This window comes from Manacus candei, unplaced genomic scaffold, assembly GCF_025592945.1.
Source record: "Manacus candei isolate 608988 ecotype Guabito, Panama unplaced genomic scaffold, ASM2559294v1 h1tg000014l, whole genome shotgun sequence".
NCBI classification, from domain to species: Eukaryota; Metazoa; Chordata; class Aves; order Passeriformes; family Pipridae; genus Manacus; species Manacus candei.
In genome coordinates this window covers 51,158,443-51,177,321 of record NW_026138062.1, presented here as the reverse complement: position 1 = coordinate 51,177,321, position 18,879 = coordinate 51,158,443, and the positions used below count along the sequence as shown (strand labels likewise).

The 18,879-nt window shown below is 43.5% G+C and overlaps 1 protein-coding gene and 1 long non-coding RNA gene across 8 annotated transcripts in view; one reads left to right on the top strand and one right to left on the bottom strand.

Moving 5' to 3' along the window:
- The window catches only part of PAK1 (p21 (RAC1) activated kinase 1), a 79,935-nt gene extending 64,577 nt beyond the window's left edge, over window positions 1-15,358 (bottom strand). The window contains exon 1 of one of the 7 annotated variants that reach the window (XM_051779920.1): window positions 15,338-15,358. The gene's annotated coding sequence lies outside the window, so the exon portion shown is untranslated. Of the gene's footprint in view, window positions 1-9,181; window positions 9,265-9,313; window positions 9,641-10,699; window positions 10,767-11,017; window positions 11,123-11,377; window positions 11,457-15,337 lie in introns of those variants that run through there. The other 6 variants (XM_051779924.1, XM_051779919.1, XM_051779917.1 and 3 more) reach the window with 6 other exon arrangements.
- Window positions 11,463-18,282, top strand: LOC127467708 (uncharacterized). The gene is made up of 3 exons (XR_007903260.1): window positions 11,463-13,465; window positions 14,543-14,660; window positions 17,079-18,282. It is a non-coding gene; the product is annotated as an uncharacterized LOC127467708 (long non-coding RNA).
- The last annotated feature ends 597 nt before the right edge of the window (window positions 18,283-18,879 follow it).

Here is an 18,879-nt window from a genome sequence, read left to right as displayed (position 1 = left end):
GGCCTGGAGAAGAGAAGGCTCTGGGGAAACCTTAGAGTTCCTCCTTTCAGTACCTAAAGGAGGCCTACAGAAAGACTGGAGAGGGACTTTTCACAAGCCATGTAGGGATAAGACAAGGGGGAAAGGCCTTAAGCTGAAGGAGGGTAGGTTTGCACTAGATATTAGGAAGAAATTCTTTACTAGGAGGGTGCTGAGGAACTGAAACAGGTTGCCCAGAGAGGTTGTGAACTCCCCACCCCTGGAAGTGTTCAAGGCCAGGCTGGATGAGGCTTTGAGTAAGCTGGTCTACTGGAAGGTTCCCTGCCCATGGCAGGGGGGTTGGAACAAGATGATCTTTAAGGTCCCTTCCAACCTAAACTATTCTATGGCTCTACGATTCTATAAAATCCATTCTGTACCAAGGACTTTCAGATATACAGGAGCATATCTAGCAGGAGTTGACTGAGCAGGTGCTAGAGGTTCAGAGAACTTGGGAACAGAGGAATGTAAGAAGAAAATAATTTTTTTAAAAAGCTGTATACAGCGGGTACCACAATGACAGAGTAAAAAGGCACTTACTTGAGGGCCAATTCTGAGAAGCCACTAGATCTCACCATATGTCTTACAACCCTTGCCCCCAGCTTTCAAACCTACAGGCACCTCCGTGATCTTTAATACTACACCACAGCTACCTTCACTCATACTGCTTTGCAAAGTTTCCTGCCAGGTCAGCTCACAGCCAAGCGCTGAAAAGGAAAAGCACCCTCGCCTTTGGATGGCTGTGTGCCACGATGAGCTCAGCTGTGTCAAGCTTCATCCTCCAATCACAGCTTCTAAAAGACTCAAGCGAAGAGCACACTCCCAGCAGGTGGAGAGAGATCCCTCCTGCCCTTTCATCATGCATTCAGTCTCCAAGAAAATGCAAGTTCAGAATTATGCTTTTAATGTTAATTTTGAGCTGACCACATCAAAAGGAAAATAGCTGCCAACAGCCACATCCTTGCTTTATAGTTTGGGGGGGGGTTGGTTTTGAGAAAAAAAAGCAAAACACAAGCTTCTCATCTGTTAGTCAAGAAGAATGCTAAGTCAACCACAGATTCTTTCCTCGCAAATTTGTACTTAGTTCATTAGGAATTTAGGATCAGAGCCCTCATAGAGTGGTCAAACAGTCTTTATGCTGAAACTAGCACAGGTTATGCTTTATAGAGAAGCCTTTCACTGCTCACCTCATTCACACCCGTTGAAAAGAATAACAAGGCTCACAAGAGCCCCACTACAGAAGGGAAGCACATAAATTCATGAAAAAGGAGGAAGACAGACCACAGAGATCACACATGCTCATCCTATCGGACTTCAGATGATTTACCTATAGCTACAGGAAGTGCAGATGGAACAGAATCTCAAGCCTTCAAAAACAAACACAACTATACCACACATTGGATGAGATCATCTTATTGAAATCACTGCTCCTCAATATGAGCCAAAATAACAGGGTGGGATTCAAAGAGCAACTGAACATCATCAGCAACACAAGGTATCCACTGTAATACTAAATTTAAAGCTTGATAACAGAAGCAAGTATGATGTTAAATGCAGTAAGCCAGGTAAGATTCTGCTGCTCCAGTAAGATTCCTTTCATCTCCACGACCGTTACATCCTGAACTGCACATTTACCCATTTCACGCTGCCGCAAGTCAGCATGTGACGAAATGTTTCTAAAACAGACAAAAAAAGCCCACACAAACATTGTTGGTGGCATTTGGACTAGGTCCCAGGATGAATAAATACTGGATCGGAAGGCAGGAAAGGCTCCCACTGGATGTACCTAGTGTAAGAAAGGATTGGCTCTTAAAAAAACAAAGGTCATCTAGAATAAAATTGATAATGTGAATTAAAGAAAGAAAAGAAATTATCCTGATGATCCCCTAATGAAGTACAGAAGATAAAGGAAATCAAGCTGAGATCATCTCAACGTTGACATTTTTCCAAAGTAGCAAATAACTTTAAAAGAAGACACACAAGAAAAGACATTTTTGGTCAAACCCAGTAAATGACTAAATTCTTACAAATTCTTCCAGCTCATCATTTTTGAATGTTTTTCTTTTGCAACTCAAGGACTTGTCTCAGAGATACACAAAACAAATGAAAAAGCCAGCACTCTGAAGTCTACAAGGTATTGAGATTTCTGATCTACCCTTGCAGCCATCTCCTGCCCCGTCCCCCCCAAATCCCCTCTCCACCATGAGTAAATTGGAGACAAGACTGGGAGGGAGGACTGTTAATATGAGCTGGCAGGACACTGTTTCAGCAAATATAACTTAGACGTGAAAGCCAGAAGCCCTACTATGACAGCGTGGTGAGTCACTTGATGACAAGTCATTGAGGCATTTAGAGACTGATTTTGAATTCTAACAAGTGACACTGTTTTGCCTCCTCTAACTGAAGGATGTGCCTTTATTGAACCTAGAATTCAAACACCGCCTGTGACCGTCTGCCTCCATTTAAAGGCAGCCTACACAAGGAAATAGACTGTTGTGTTCTACTTTCTGGCTTGCAGCAGAGCCCTGAAGGAATCTGGAGTTGTTTGCTTTCTCTTCTGAAGTCCCACTTCCGTCATTCCCAGTCCTACCCTCACCTCCTCAATCTTTCTAAAGGAGATCTACACATTTAAATATTTCCAAATATCTCATTACCAAAACTACCTGCTTGATAGAAGAAGGCAGTGCATGTAAGGTTTCTTCCCCTACTCAATCTTCATCCTCCTCCCAAGCCCTGAAGAAGACACTTCTTACTGGGGTGGAGGACAAAATATTTTACCTCCCTGCTATTCATCTGTGTTTGCCCAGTATCTTCAGGATCACAGAAGTATGAGTACTCTGTTTCTCATCAGTCTTAGGAGCAGCCAGGGAAAGTAAAGATAGGCCAATGAACAAAGTTTCTGTAGAAAGGCAGAAGGAAAACAAACAAACTAACAAACAAGGCTTTAAGAGATATAACCGGGGAATGGAAACAGAGAAAAGAAACCAAACAAACAGGAAGAATACAGAAGTTAGTTCCCACACACACAGTCCAAGTTAAGTTCAGTTTGGTTGTCAGGGCTCCCAGAAATGGCAAAAGAGACACTAGTCTGGAGATTACAACTTCATCAAGATAAAGTGTAGGTTTAATTTTATTCATACTCTTCAAAATCTGGTTTAGGAACATAACTAAGAGATTAAAGCAGGCCTGGAATAGTACTTCCAGTTTCACTTTTTCAGAGTCTTTTGGCACATCCTAAGGTAGTGGATGAGACTCCTGCTGCTTTTTGTGAATTTGGTACAGCATTTTTACTCATTCTCTGTTACCAAGGGAGTCAAAATTGCATAGAAGAATTTATAGCACACACAAATGTAAGAGACTGCAATTTTTCCCAGACACTTCATTACCAAGACACATAGGCTGATGCAACAACAAGAAATTTGATGAGTTAGAAATTAAAATATAGATTTTTGTACTAGATTAACATAACTGTGAGACAATACTTTTCAGTTGTGCTGCAGTTCCCTCTCCTTCTTCCCCTCACTTCTCTGGCTTTCTTTAAGGCTACTCAGTGAAGATTTCAGTGATTCTAGAAAATGAAGTTATAATGGTAGTAACTTATTGTTAAGATGTAGTAGATACCCTCACTTCCTCACCCAAAATTAGGAACTGGAGACTCAAACGAAAGCCTCTGCATGCCTAAAGCTCATTATTTAAGTCTTCAAGGCACATTTGGATCAAAATCTGTCATTTCGCTCTACAGATAGGAGTGGGAGAAGTCTCTTTTATATGACACATATTTTTGCATAGCTTTCACATCTCCAGAATCTTGGAGCTTAACAGAAACCATCAAACACCTTAACACACACCCACAACGTGTATACATTTTACCAAAGAACCTTACCAATGACTTTGATTATCAGAGAGGGGATTATGAAGAAAGGTTTTGATGAAGGGTTCTGTGGCATTACCACCATTCATTTCTAGGCCTCTCCTTTGAGTTCAGCTCCCAAAGCTTTTCTGTTATCATCTCTGATCTGTGATTACAATGCCAGAGAAGCAACACTGAAGCTGAATGCACATCTTATTCCAAAGCAGGACTGAGGAGAACAATGGCAGGGCAAAACAGGAATATGAATTATAAGCTTGTGGTTAGCATTTTGTGGTTAAAAGAAGATTTAGCGCTCCTGGGCAGTGTGGCAAGAAAATCCTATCAAACTTCTGTGGCAAAAAGAAATAGCAATGATCGTGTCCATAAGAAGTATCCTCCACTTAACAATCATTCCAGGATCTTTGTTTTACCACTTTATCTTCCTCCAGCCTCTCTCTTGCATGGAAACTGAATATTCCTAGAGCAATTTCTCATTTCAGTGAGAATTGCCATGAGTCAAGTGGCTCAAACCTTCTCAAGCAAAGCCTTTATTAAAGATATTATTAAAAATAAAAAATCACAATACTTAGTAAAGCATAGAAGCCACATTGGAAATCTAGCTTCAAGTCATTTAAAGTTCCACAAGGCAATTAGATCTGTAGCCTGAAAAATCACATTTATATATTACAAAGGCCATATACATATTTCTGAAGAATTAGGAAAAATTTGACACTTTTCCCTTTTAGGAACAACATTCCCTTTCACATACTTTTCCTTCAGTTCCTGAGCTTGAATCAAGGGGTTTTCCCTCTGTGTGCTGTGTTTTGAAACAGACTTGTCCAATTTGCTAAAAATTGGCCAGTATGCCAGTATCTGCTTTTTGATTTTTGACCCTACCTACAGCAACATTAGTCCAATTACACACTTATTTGGATCACTTTCTCTTCAAGCAACCTTTTAGGACATAATACTATGACTACATCTTCCAGTGTCTTAAAAACAGTAGCCTATTAAAAACAAAGTTTTACTAAATAAAACACTGACGAACCTAGAGTCCATTAAGAGTTAACACATTCTGTGGTTCGAGAAGGAAAATGACATTAAAATTCGTCTTGAGTGAGGTACTCCTGAAAGGATAAGAACACATAAATTGTTTTATTTCCAGAAGAACTGCAAAATGTAATGGGACTTTTATAATTGAGTGTTTTATTAATTTTAATGAGCTAATCAATACTGCATTTCAAATCCTGATGCGTCCATTTGCTGCTAATCCCTCTTTGTGCTTTGCACTCCCTGGCCTTGGCAGCTGTTACCTGACAAATCTACCTTCTACTGTGAAGAGACACCGGAGTTCGGACTCAGGTGACCAGTTTAACAAACAAGAAAGCAAAGGATATATTATGAGCCTGGCCTCATTTTTTTCCCCCCTCTACCTCAATGCTGGTGTTAGAGAGCTCAGTAACAGCCTCAGACACATGCTGCACCTTACACAGAGGTTAGCACAGGGCCTTGAGCTGAATAAATCTAACAGCTTCAGTAGTATACACAGAAATGGAAAAGGGGGGTTGGAATATTCCCCACTTCTGCTGCCGAAGGAAATCAGCTTTTCCTTCATCCCAAACAAGTTTGAACTCCGGAGACACACAAATTCCACCTTCAGCTGTGACTTCTAGCCTCTCCAAAGCATGTTCAAATAAGACATTCTTGAAATATCTACTAAAGGCAAATCATAGAATCATCCCAGCACAAAGCCTTTAAGTAAAACTTGTTGGTGAAACCACATAATGTTCACTTACAGATAGCTGGGGAAATTAAATCAGTGTTTTACAAAAGGAATCATTTCTCTACTCTTTCTACAGAAGAGCCTGTGTTAAGTGGCCAAGCAGATCAGCAGAGAATGTGCATTTGGGATTATGTGGGTACAAACAATAATCTATCTTGGAATTTCTTTATGCTAAAGCAGTGATAAGGTATTTCACGTTACACTATATGTAAATGGGGAGAAAAAACACCTGAAACAAGTCCCTGGTTCAAATACAAATATTTCTCACTTCAGCTCTTATTTCATGAATACAACATAAACCCTGAGAAACAGGTTTTGTCTTCTAAGTGAAGCATCATCTAAAATACTTGTGTGCCATTACAGTCATTAAGTAAGTTGATAGTTCAAAGCCCTACTGATGCTTAGAGAAAGTAACTCAAAGTGCTGCTGTGACACCTTAGCAAGCCAGCCTGTCAAACTGCATCGTAACCTTTTGTATTTGATTTTCCTTCTCTCTGCTGCCATCTGTAAAGTCATCCAGTGGCATCAACTGTAATCCACAGGCAGACACACTGTAACTACATGCATCAAGGTCTTAAGAGCAGGAGACAGTGCCTTAAGGTAAATCTGTATGACTCCTCCATCCCAAAAACACACATAATATGAACAGCATTTATTTTGCTCCACCATTTTCCTTTTAGGTTACACGTAGACAAACTTAAAGGGAAAAGAAATAAGAAAAGGCATGAAACAAGGCTTTAAGCCCCACCTGCCTGCAGCATGTACTTGCCACTTGACTTCCTCGTAGTCCCACAGCTACAGCCCCACCTAGATCAAGGAACTGTTTGCAGCTAGATGTCATACACTTCAAGGCAGTCACGATATATTACATGCACTGTCTCTCACATGGCAATTGAGATCACAAAGGGCTACTTTGGTAGAAATTACCTCTTTTCAGAAAGTACATTTAGCTACTACTTCTGCAGTCTTACGATTTGTCCTGATTTTCCCAGATTAGGACTATTTTTCTACACCATTAACTTTTTTCCCTCCTCCTTTTTTTAAACCCTAAGATGATAAAGGGATGCCGGATTCACCATCACTTTACTTCACTGATTCTCGGCAGGAAGGAGGAAACAGAATGGCTTTAAGGCAGTTACACCAGCTTAAGAGGAAAACAAACTAGCTATATAGCAGGTCCAAAGAGTACAGATTGCAAGAAGGAAAAAAACCATGGAAGTTATTGTTTAACCTGCTTCTCAGACTATATGTACAAGATTGATAGTATACAAGTGGAAACTGGAACACTTGGGTTGCCAGTCTGAAAATGTACATTAGTGCACAAACCAGAACTGAACTTCAACTTTTTCTTCCAATTCCCCCGGAAATACACTAATCAGATAGCTTTGTTTGTTTGTTTGTTTATTTCCCCTTTCCCATCCCAACAAACAAGTGCTAAAATGAAGGGAATTGGTGAAAGCTATGCTACTACAGTGCTTTTTCTGGTGGATCTGTTAGCAATGGTACTTGCCTGCATCCCCACAGTGAGAGGAGCAGCTGAAACTCCTCTCAGCTACCTGCTGCCATGTATAACACAACACATGGGAGACAGAGGAGACCAGGGTGACTACAGGAGGAATCAGCATTTTTAGACTGCACCTCTGACCTATTTTGAAAACGCCCACTGGAGGATGATATAAAGCACATCCTAAAAGGCCCTTTTTCTCTCTGCTGATCATAATGGAAGCCTGAGGAGACTTGTTCAGCTCTGAGCATCCACGTTTTCATCAAGTGAAACCCATGAAGGACCCTGAAACTGTGACACACACCCCACTGCCATGCTGGAAAAGAGACAGATCATGGGAGGACCCAGACTCCCACCCCCAGCTCTGAGGATGTGCCTGAGGAGGGATGGGACAAAAGTAAGTTCCCTCTCCTGCACAAAGCCAGGAGCAGTCATCATCACTGGCAGCAGTGTTACCCCTCACAGCCATAACATCCATGTCTACACATGCTGTGCACAGCTGCACGCAAGTGCAAGAATTTCAAACTCAAACTTCAGTTTGAGTAAAAACCTGGTTAGCACAAGCAGCATTAGGTACTTTTAACCTATTCATTGCTAAAGAACACCATGTGTCTTAAGTTCAGAAAGGAAGATCTGATCCCACTGACTTACAGGCCACATCAGTGAGCATCTGCTGACAGCCCCAGTTCCACTGCCACCAAAGGGAATGGACCTAGCCATTCCCACCTCTGGGAACAGGGGCGCAAAGCAGTTCCTCCCAGGTCAGAGCTGTACAAGTGCATGAGTCACACACTAGACTATTTTCTCCATAAGAGCAAGCCCTCAGCATCAAGCAGAACATGCTTACATTCTCCCCAATTCCTATACAGGCCAAGACATCAGGCTGAGAAAAACAGTTCAGCTCCTTGCCAGGTATAGAAAAAGGTTCTTTCACACAACACAATCCTGGCACCCAATATTCTTTTGCCTTCCCACAGAGGTAAAAAGCCAACAAGAGGTATTCTTGTACCTATAAAAGGGCTAATGCCTGCCTAGGCTTTAAAGAAATATGACTTATTTTTAGTTGCCTGGTTTTAGTTTATGTCTTGTACCTCCTCACCCAGACGGATCAGTTCCTTTACAAGTCTATTTGCTTCTCTTATCTGCTGTTGACAGGATGAACTGTAAAACCAGATCACTTTAAGGGTGGAGCTCTGGATCACTTCTGTATTTTGCTACAGAGAAAAGTCTGTTTTAGCTCTAGGTGGTTCTGTACCCTCTTACAAATGTAAGGGAACTAGACCATAACAACTAGCTTTGGAAACTACAAAACTTCCCACACCAAGGAAGTGAGACAGGTACACAAAAAGGAGAAAGAAGGAAAGAAGCCACACTGCAGCTCACCCACATTCAAAAAAAGACAAAACACTAGTTAGCAAACTAGGTGAAATTTATGCATTGGAGTTAAAGCTGAGAGAAAAAGTCTCCCTCCACAGACCTGGAAAAGGATAATCAAGTAGTTCTTTGACCTCTCAGGTAAAAAGAGACAGCATCAGTTTTCAGTTCAGTGCAAGCAAGGCAGTCATAAACACAATAAACAAAAAATACGTTTTCACTTGTGGCAGTTATACTGAACTTGTCGCACATTTCTTCCAATATCCCCATGATGCACAGAAAAGTATGAACTAAAAGCCTCACTTCTCCTTATTCTTTTTTTCTAAGCAACATCCAGAGCACATAATATTTCCTAAAACCAATAAAAGCATTCTTGCTGTCATGATACAAGAGCATTTCGCTCTTCAATTTTATTTTTGGCTTTCATTTCCAAATCAAAGAATGGTAGTTATATCATCCCATTTAAAGATGTTGGTTCCTCCCCACAGGACTCAAAAAGGCTAAAAAAAAAAAAAGTCTTATCAGCCTCCAGTTTTAATCTCCAGCTTTGCTATACAGTACAGCTGAGAACAAATTCTTCCCCGTGGCACAAGACAGGCAATCTAGAGTTAAACAGAATCAGTACACAGACATATTTAAATTCCCACCATACCTTCTGTTCTCTGTGCAGAAATGAGTTTCACTTCTCTGACTTATCCACAGAAAGTGTACAGGGAAAAGCAATTTCCAAGCATCCACTGGACACACACACAAACTGTTCCACAAGGAGTTTTTCCAGCCTTACCCTAAAAAGCTGTGAACAAGATGAACACACCCACACTAAGAAGTATTAGAGCAGCAAACAGGAAGATGCTCCCTGCTTGGCCAGTGAATGTGCGCAACACCAGGAAACTCCAGGTAAAGAAAAGGGGGAGGTAGTTCAGTGAAAGGCATCAGTAAGCCACTGTACAAAGAGTAATTGCAAGCAAAGAAAACAAACAGTCTTCCGTCTGAGCCCGACACAGCCATTTCACCCAACTACAATACCTGCTTTCACTTTGAAAATTAAAATCTTGGCTAACTAAACAGCTTTCACGATTGTTCTTACACACACACACACACACATATATCTCATACTTAATTACCACATCAAGTACAAGCCTTACAGCCGGTAACAGGTCCCAAGCAAAGAGCCAGGTTTTGACACCTATTTATAAATCTTGTTCCTGAAGAAAAAAACTCCTGGAGGCAATGTCGGAATAAGGCTCAAGTAATGCTCAGCAGGAGCAGATGCACCGTGACACACATACGGGATGGAGCCAGCTATTCCCAACAATCATGAATTTTAAGCCCTCTGGATAACAAAAGCATCAAGAACACGGACTGCAGGCATGGAAGAGCTGTGGATTAGGGCATTTCCATGCACAGTGGAAGACAGAAGCGCTGCTGCCCCTGATGACTCGCCCTGCTGGTGCTGCCTCTCCTTCGGTCTCCCAGGGGCACTCAAGAGCACCCAGAGGTGCCACCCATCTCCGATGTTCCTTCGCTGCTACCCACTCCCCTGGCAGAAGCCCCTGCTTTGAAGGAGGCTGGACTAGAGACCTTCTGAGGTCTCTTCCCATCTGAATCATCCCACGATCCTAAGTTCAGCTTTGCTTTTAAGTACTTTACTAGCAAAAAGCCACGCTTTCGTACACACACGCGAGCGGAGGAGTTAAAACACAAGCTCCCACCTCGCCATCCCTCCGCACCAGCCACACAAAGCCTAGGGCTTCATCACCCCATCGCCCAGCATGGGTCCAGCTCCTCAATTCTTTGTGTTTGCCCAAAGCGCCCGCCTCTCCAATCGGAGCCTGGACGGGGTGCTCGGCAGAAACTCTGGGCTGAGCCCCGATTCCCACCCCAACCTCTGCCCCGAGACCCCAAGCATGAGGCCCCGAGCGGCTCCCCGCTTGCACAGCCCGGGGGCTGAGGACAACTCCCTTTATCAAATGAATGAGCCGGGGAGGTAGGAGGCGGGGGAGACCGGAGGGGGAAGGCAGGCTCCGTACCTCCCTCCTAAAAGAAAAGAAAAAAAGAAGGAGGTGGGGGGGAGCGGGAGAAAAAAGAAGCCGGCCGTTCAACCTCTGTGCAAACTTCCCGGTTACAAAACAAGGGAGGAAATCCCCTTCCCCGGCGCGGCAGGACTCACCTTCCGCCCGCCGCAAGGTGCTGCCCGGCTCTCCCGCGGCTCCGCGCCCGGCCCCGCTCCCCACACCGCCGTCCCTCCCTCCCTCCCTCCCGCCGCCCCTATTGTGGGCCCGGCACCGCCTCCCGCACCCTGCCCGCCTTGCCGCGGCCATTGGCTGCGGGGGGCCCGCCCCGCCGCCCCCCGGCCGCCAAGGTGGGCAGCGGGGCCCGCGGCACCCGGGCAGGGGGCCGGTCCTGCCCCTCCGATCGGCGCCCGGGGCGCGGCATCGCAGCCGAGCGGCCCGCGGAGGAAAGTTTTTTGGGGGGGAGGGGGTGGTACCTTCCGGGTGCGGCAGATCGGGACTCCGGACTGTGTTCCCCAGTGCTGCCTCGGGAAGTGGCGGCTGCCCAGAGCCCCGCGGCTCCGCAGGGCAGAGGGCGGGAGCGGCGCCGGCCTGGGACGTAGGAGTCTTTGGCGATCACGCCATCGGCGGAGCCGCCACGCGGGGAGTGGATCGCCGGCAATCACACCCTTGGCGAGCGGCGCTGCAAGGACTTTATTTCTGCTCCCCGTATCGCGCTGTGCTATCGCTGAGCCGGCTCCATTGTGCTGAGCGCCGTGTGCGCGCAGATCCAAAAAAGGCAAGAATAAAAAGGGCTCTGCCTTGCCGCTGTGTTGCAAAAGCCGAGGCGTCTATACCTTATATTGCCGAGATCCGGGTGTTCCCTCTCCCCGTGATCTAAAGCTTGCTGGAAACTTGTCACCCTAGTTAACAGGAGTTTTCGGCTCAGCGCGTGTGCTCTGCCGAGAGAGGAAAAGAGGAGGGATTTGACTGCACGTACGGCTGCACTGCTCTCCAGAACAGAGCACGGGCACGGCGAGGTTGTGCTCTGCGGACCTGCTCTCTAGATGTACAAGAATGAAATGTTGAGTGGAGCAGGTAGATACAGGCAAAAGAGAGACAAATAATACAGGACACCAGATCTGCCTTTTGTGCCGAGACAACATTCCCCCTATATATGACTGATTAAGACAGCGCTGCCAGAGTCTTCCCCTTCCCCCTTGTACGAACATTTCTGAGTTCCAGTGACAAGTTTGTTCGGGAGCTAAACCAGCAGAAAATTAACATCGCAAAAGTAAACAAATGGAGGAAGTGAGAATGCGAGTCTAGGACTGATAGAGTGGGACTGCCACAGAGCTGATTTCAAGCAGCTGAACCTGCTGTGGAATTGAACACTTGGGAATCGCTTCCCTCTGTTGGATACGTTTAAAATTGGATTCAAATTCACACACACAGGCATGAGCTCCCCCAAGCACTGTCTGGCCGTAGTCTGTCCTCTAGTTGCAATATAAAGGTGTTTGTGTCAGTTCAGGGTAGTATATCAGTAACTTCGCTTCAAAGACAGCCACAGAACCAGCCTGTATCAAGAATCCCACAGTTACATGGGAGCTTACAGGATTGCTGCTGGTGGGGAACTGAGGCAAAAACCAGGCAGCTCAGCTTAAATGCCAGATCCATAAAGGGGGCACCATCAAAGCTGGAGTTAAAACCCAACAGTTACCCTTCAGCCCTGAACTGAGACCTGAAGACTAACTTCCTTTTGTACCACACTTGAAATCCCAAAGCCTTTTCAGAAATATGGATACACCCTGATAATTTAAAATTTTGAAGCCAGACAAGAGAATACACAAAAACACGCCTTGTTTGGCAAGTTATTTTTCCAAATACATCCATTCAACCCCATGGAAAATGGACGAGTAAGGTAATTGCAGTGGTTGACCTAAGGGCTGGTCCATACATACCTGGTGTACTGCACTCTACTCAGCCTTAGTGAGGCTGCATCCGGAGTACCGTGTCCAGTTTTGCACTCCTCAGTACAAGAGACACATGGAGCTTCTGGAGCGGGTCCATGGGGAACTACAAAGATGATTAAGGGACTGGAGCATTTCTCTGCAGCTTCAGCCTTGAGAAGGGGTGACCGAGAGGGGACCTCATCAATGTCTATAAGTATCTGAAGGGAGAGTGTCATGAGTATGGAGCCAGACTCTTTTCAGCATGCCAAGTAATAAGACAAGAGAAAACAGAAAATGATCCACAGAAAGTTCCACCTGAATATGAGGAAGAACTTCTTTACTGTGCAGGTGACCACGCACTGTAACAGATTGCCCAGAGAAGTTGTGGAGTCTTCCTCACTGGAGATATTCAAGAACCATCCTGATGGAATTCTGTGCAACATGCTTGAGGACGACTCTACTTGAATAGGGAGGTTGGACCAGGTGACCCACTGTGGTCCCTTCCAACCTTACCCATTCTGGAGTCTGTGACACTAAGAGCCCCTTCTCTAGCTGTATAAAGGTATTTAAAGAAGCGTGAAATAACCAGGACTTCCATTATAGGTGCTTTAAAGCCACTTGAAAATGAGGAAAGACAATCTATACACAGGTTAACTCTGTTCAAAAATTCTTTCAATTAAACCTTTGTATATTTACTGCCAAGGGATCTCACCAAAACTTTCAGAACTGTGTTCTTACCTTTTGCTATTATCCTACTCTGCAGTAATGTGGAATCCTAAAGAGGTATCCTGAAGGGATATTCTGGGATTACAATACTTACAGTTTTCTGAATTTTCCCAAATTTTGAGATTCCTTTGTCTGAAACTATTGCTGGATATTTCAGAGGGAGTTCCAAAACAAAAGGAGGAGGATGTCCATGAACAACATCAGAATGGGATATAAAGCTACAACTGCAAACCAGAATTTGGTACTTGAGAAAGGAATGAGTGAAATGTAAATCATTTTATTTGCATTTCTAAGCACTCAGAGCAAAGTGTTCAGGGGGTTTTCAGGGAAAGGATCCATCCTGCCTTGTAATCAGGTTAAAGTCAGATGGCTCTTTTCCAGTGTGGGCAAAAAAGGGGATTTCTTACACCTCCAAAGGGTTTCCTGTGTTTTGTGGGAAGAAGCCTGGCACCAGGCCCCAGCCTCAAAGACCAACTCTGTTGAACAATCAGTTTTATACTGGTCACGTAAGAACTGTATTTTGCTCCCCTTCAGACACACAGCAGAACAAGCAGTACCACTGCTGTAGGGCATAGCCTGATGATTTCTTCTTTGTCAGCAGTACCAGTATCAATAGTTCTTACTCTGCTGTGCATCTCTGTTCCTGAGCTATTCCCTGCACTGTGCCAGCACAGCTATTTGTGCAGCTATGTAAGGGAAGGGATCAAGGAACTGGTTCACCCAAGATTTTTTCTGGATGTTTTTCAGCCAGATCAAATCCCCAAATATCTTGGCTGACACAATGCAGGAGGAACACAAGAACATGTGTAATCACAGATGCTAAAACTTAGCTGAGGGACAGTAACTTGTTAGGATGTACCACTTTAGTCACCTGCAATAACCCGTCCACTCCTTTAATCTGCTCTAGCAAATAGAGACAAATTGGCTGCAGCCTATAAGGAAGAAACCAGAATTCATTAATGACTTGAAAACTAATTACAAATCTCTAGGTCTTAGTAGTTAGGAAAAGAAAAAGACAAAAAGAAAAAAGAGGTCCTACCGTTATACAATACACAGTTTCAAAGTTCCTCAGCCAAAGATCTCACTGCAAAAATGCAGAAAACAGCAAGCACCAGCAAGCAAAATTGAAGGTGATGGTGGGTCAGCATACCACTGCCTGGGGGTTTCTCACCCAGTAAATCAGAAGTCAATCCAGCAGAGTAATGTTGTTATAGTGGTGTGATGTGATGAAGAAGACAGACTATGATTCATCACTGCCCTACATATCATGTAAGCTTGTACAGCTCTGCAAAATGTATGTAAAACACTTTCAAATCACAACTATCTCCTTTTCATTTTGTCCAGATAATACAGCAGACTAAAGCAGTGAGGAATGTGTTTCTGGACACAAATCTGTGATGCACCAATGTTTTTCTTGAACAAACACACAAAAGCACGTCAGCAGTGATTTTTCATTTCCTCGGTAAGTTTTAGGGTGTCTTAGTGCCAGAAAAGCAAAGTAAAAAATAACAAAAGGACCAGAACACCTGACTAGTGAAGAACAGCATCTGGTTCCCATCTTACATATCCTGATGTTAGATAGTGTGTAATACCCATCGCAACGGAAGTTAAAATCCGTTCCAAAACGTATACAAGAAGCACATTACATCTGATGCATATTTAACATGGACATGCACCTCCTAACATCCTGGAGAAAGGTTTGCTAAGATTTCTCCACCCAGTATGAGTTCAAATACAGGAGTAGGAACCAGGGTCACCATTTTAGCAAAGCTACCTCTGGGTTACTCTTGTTTGATCTTAGCACTGAAGTCAAAAATCCAGCTTATGCGCTACCATTTCTCAGTATTTGGCTTTATGCAGTTGTTTCACTCCAGATAAATGGTTAGAGCGTCATATTGTACATGTTCCCACTTGCCACTTAGTCCTCCATTTCTGTACCGAGAGGCTCACAGTAGAGGGCCAGGATCTGTCTGGTACAGTTATAACAGTTATTACAACCTGGTACATTTTTGTGATACTAAAATCCCAAATAATTCAGGTTCTCCTTAAGGGTTACATTCTTGTTGGTTAAGTTACCCTATAGTTGACTGAAAACTTAGAGGAACCTTCATGCCATTCCAATTTTAAATCATCTCTTACCGCTTCACTGAAGTCCTGGAATCTTGCAAAACCTCTGATGATGAATACACTTTTACATTCCAGATCTCCTTTAGCCAGGAAATTGCACAGAGACAGCTAAGAGCGTTCAGTGCTTTGGTGAGCAGTCAGCAAGTCGGGGGAATACTAGGGAAGCCACAAATGACTATTCGATTCTGGAAACCTTGTGTATCTCTGGAAGTCATAAAATACAGATGGGCAATGGCTTAACGGTGAGGTCAGTCTTTGATTCATTAGCTAATAGCTGAATTTAAACACATATATCTGAGTTTTGAGGCATGCTGCTAATTCAAGCTTAAAAACATGGGGTGAGTTTCTTTGGAGCTCTACAGGATCCTGGTTTTGGTTTAGATTTTGTATGTTTTCTCAATGATGCAAATAGTTTGTTTTTCGAAAAAATATGACCAGCCACTGGTAATCTTAGGTAAAAAACAAATTGAAATGTCATAAGCTCTTTTTGCGGTTGGGGGTATAAGTTTCAAACACATTGGGTCAGTCACTGGAGCTATGCAAAGTCCAGGGGCTGACCATTATGTGTGTTAATCCTACATTGTGCAAGACTCTGTGGAAACGAGTACCATAACAGAAAAGTCTGTTTTCAGATATAAAAAGCAGGAACTAGACTCAAAATTTCCTCTTTCCTTCTCCAACTGCAGTCGTAGCTATACTTCCCTGCATCAGAACTTCCCTCTGCCTGCAGTCCAAAAAGCCCCTATCCATCCCTGCCCCTATTCTTCTCCAGCTGTTTCTTGAAACATCTATTTCCTCTCCTTTCCCCTTCCTTCCACCCCCTGCCTTATTTAATCATTCACTTAACTTTTGAAAGCCCCTTCCTTCCCTGATCCCACCACCCAACCTAAGGTGAGGACACAAATATGGTCTAGACACTCCTTTAGTGTTCAGTGTTCCGTCTCAACTGGAAATTGTAGAATCCTAGAAAGGAAGGGACCTTAAAGGTGATCTAGTTCCAACACCTCTGCCATGGGCAGGGACACCTTCCACTAGACCAAATTGCTGAAAGCCCCATCCAACCTGGCCTTGAACACTTCCAAGGTTGGGGCATCCACAGCTTCTCTGGGCAACCATTCCAATGCCTCACCAGTCTCATAGTGAAGAATCATGACAGCAGCTCTACTTTACAAAATACAGGCAGCTGCAGACAAAGAATGAGGCACCCAGGGAGAGCGAGAGGGGCACCGCTGAGAGGTGTGGGGGGAGGGAGAGGTCATAAATACTGCTTATTCACTTGGGCCTTTGGAGCATGAAAGAATTGCTGACAGTTAAGGAAGTGTGGAAAGCAGCATAGTAACAGCAGACAAACGTCTCAAGCACAGGAGAGCCTGTCTCCCGACTGGCAAAATACCTGCAGAAATCACAGAACTGTCTATGGTTGCTGGCTGCTGTTCAGCCACCAGGACAAGTGGTCCTGGCCTGGACCATTGTGTGGCAGAGACTTCTTAGAACTGTTTGAGTGACTGTCCTGGCCTCAGGTGTGAACAGGTTCTCTGGACTGGACCCGAACCATGACTCTAAGCTTCTCAATACAAAGAATTCAGAAAAAAGTAACATTGCTCAAAATATAAATTTGCTGCCTAGAACAGGTTTCCCAACAGACACGTCTGCGACAGGTTTTCCTTCCAGGATTCAGCTTACAGAGTTGAAAAGGTTTTATAACAGACACTCAGAATCACTTTTCCATTTATTTTATTGTGTTTTACTGTAGATCTGTGATGAGATAAATCCTCCTCTGTGAGCCTGTGGAGTAACACATTGGAAATGGATTTACTCTTAACTTGAGTTCAACAGCTCCTGCTAAACCAGTAAGAAAACCAGAATAATGCTTCTGAAAGTGAAATTAATCCAAATTATTCAGAACTATGTTATTTTTTAAAATTTCCTTTTACCTATATGTGGGGAGAAATATAAAAGAAAGCTATAACATCAAGGGGAGACAACTCTGGAAAAACAAGGCTGCAGCAAACTTACCTTTCATTAGGGACTCCCCAAGTTTAATGGGCTATCTTATAAAGAAAATAATAATAAAAATAATTTCAAAATCAATTAGCTTTTCCTCTCTTTATTGATTTTTTTAAAGTATGCATCTGGAGAGTTTCCACTTCCAGTATCAGGGCTTAAAAACAAAGCTAGGTAATGCAAGAGACAGTCCGAATGAGACATCAGACAGGGACTACTAATCCAGGGCTATTTATTGCTCAAAACCTAACAAAAGCAGCTCATTTTTTCTACACAGAAAGTCTTAGTTGCATGGGAGGACACTGTAAACAGAGGAGGGGGAGCCTGAAAGAGATTGTAACAGTGTAATGGTACAACAAAATTAGATTCTTTTCCTGGTTTTGTGGAGCTTATTCAAACTGAATGACTCGGAGGACCTGATCCTGTTCTGACTGAAGCCAGTGACAGATTTGCTACACATTTCAGAGAGAACAAAACCAGCCCTTCAGTCATAGCACCTCCGCCAGATTTTGTTTCACACCCTGCCAAAATGTCATAGCTTGAATCACTTCAGTAGCCAGAGCCATTTAAAACTGGACTGAACAAAACCCTGGAGAATAAACTGCAGAGAGAAATCTTCCTCTGTTCTTTCCCTTATCTCTGCTCTTCTGCCTCACTGGGTTACATGAATAGCAACCAAAAACTGCAGAGCACTGACAGACATGGAGTCTCCAGGCATTTCAGAGGTTTCACAAGCAAGCCATGAAAATACGAAAACACTACCCTTCATTTCTACCTGTTTGCATTGTGTCCAAGGGGGACTAAGTGGATCATAACAAAAAGATTATAGAGTAGCTGACTTCAAATGTTTTGGAAAAACTACGTTGAATTTGAGAGATTTCATAGCAGCTTCAAACATCAGTGCAGTTAAATTCTATTAAAGTGCAAAGTAAAGGTCTTCAGCAACATTATCTGAACTAACCTGGAGCAGACAAAATACCATAAAAACAGCAAGATAATTCAAATTATTAACTCATCAAAAAGCAGGAGAGATGGAGCACCCATTTTGCGGGGCAAAGAGAGCTTGAATAGTTAGTCCAACAGAGGGAGCTATGCAAGCTAAGGGGCAATTTTGCTGAGGACAGTGACACTGGTAATTTAATTATACTGGTTGGTCACACTATAACCAAAGTTACACTGGAGATATAGATCACAACAAGCCTGCCAAGAGAGCTGGCCCTGCAAAATTCCTTTGATATGATGTACATCTCAGTGCTGTCCAAATCGCTTATGAGTCACGGATTGTTCTGCAGGACACAGGAAATCTTAATAAATTAATTTAATTGCGTAATCCTTTCCAATTGCTTCCTTGTATATACCTGCAAGAACCACTAAATAACAACATACAATCCCCTGAACTTTTTCACTGGCTGCCTTAGCACACCACATTGATCTTCCAAAACTGCCAGGGTAAAACTGAGGTTTCAGGAACATACTATCCTCTAACTTCACATTTCTGTCAAACTGCCTTTGAAATCAGAGGAATGTCAAGTTGCACTGGCTGAACTGGC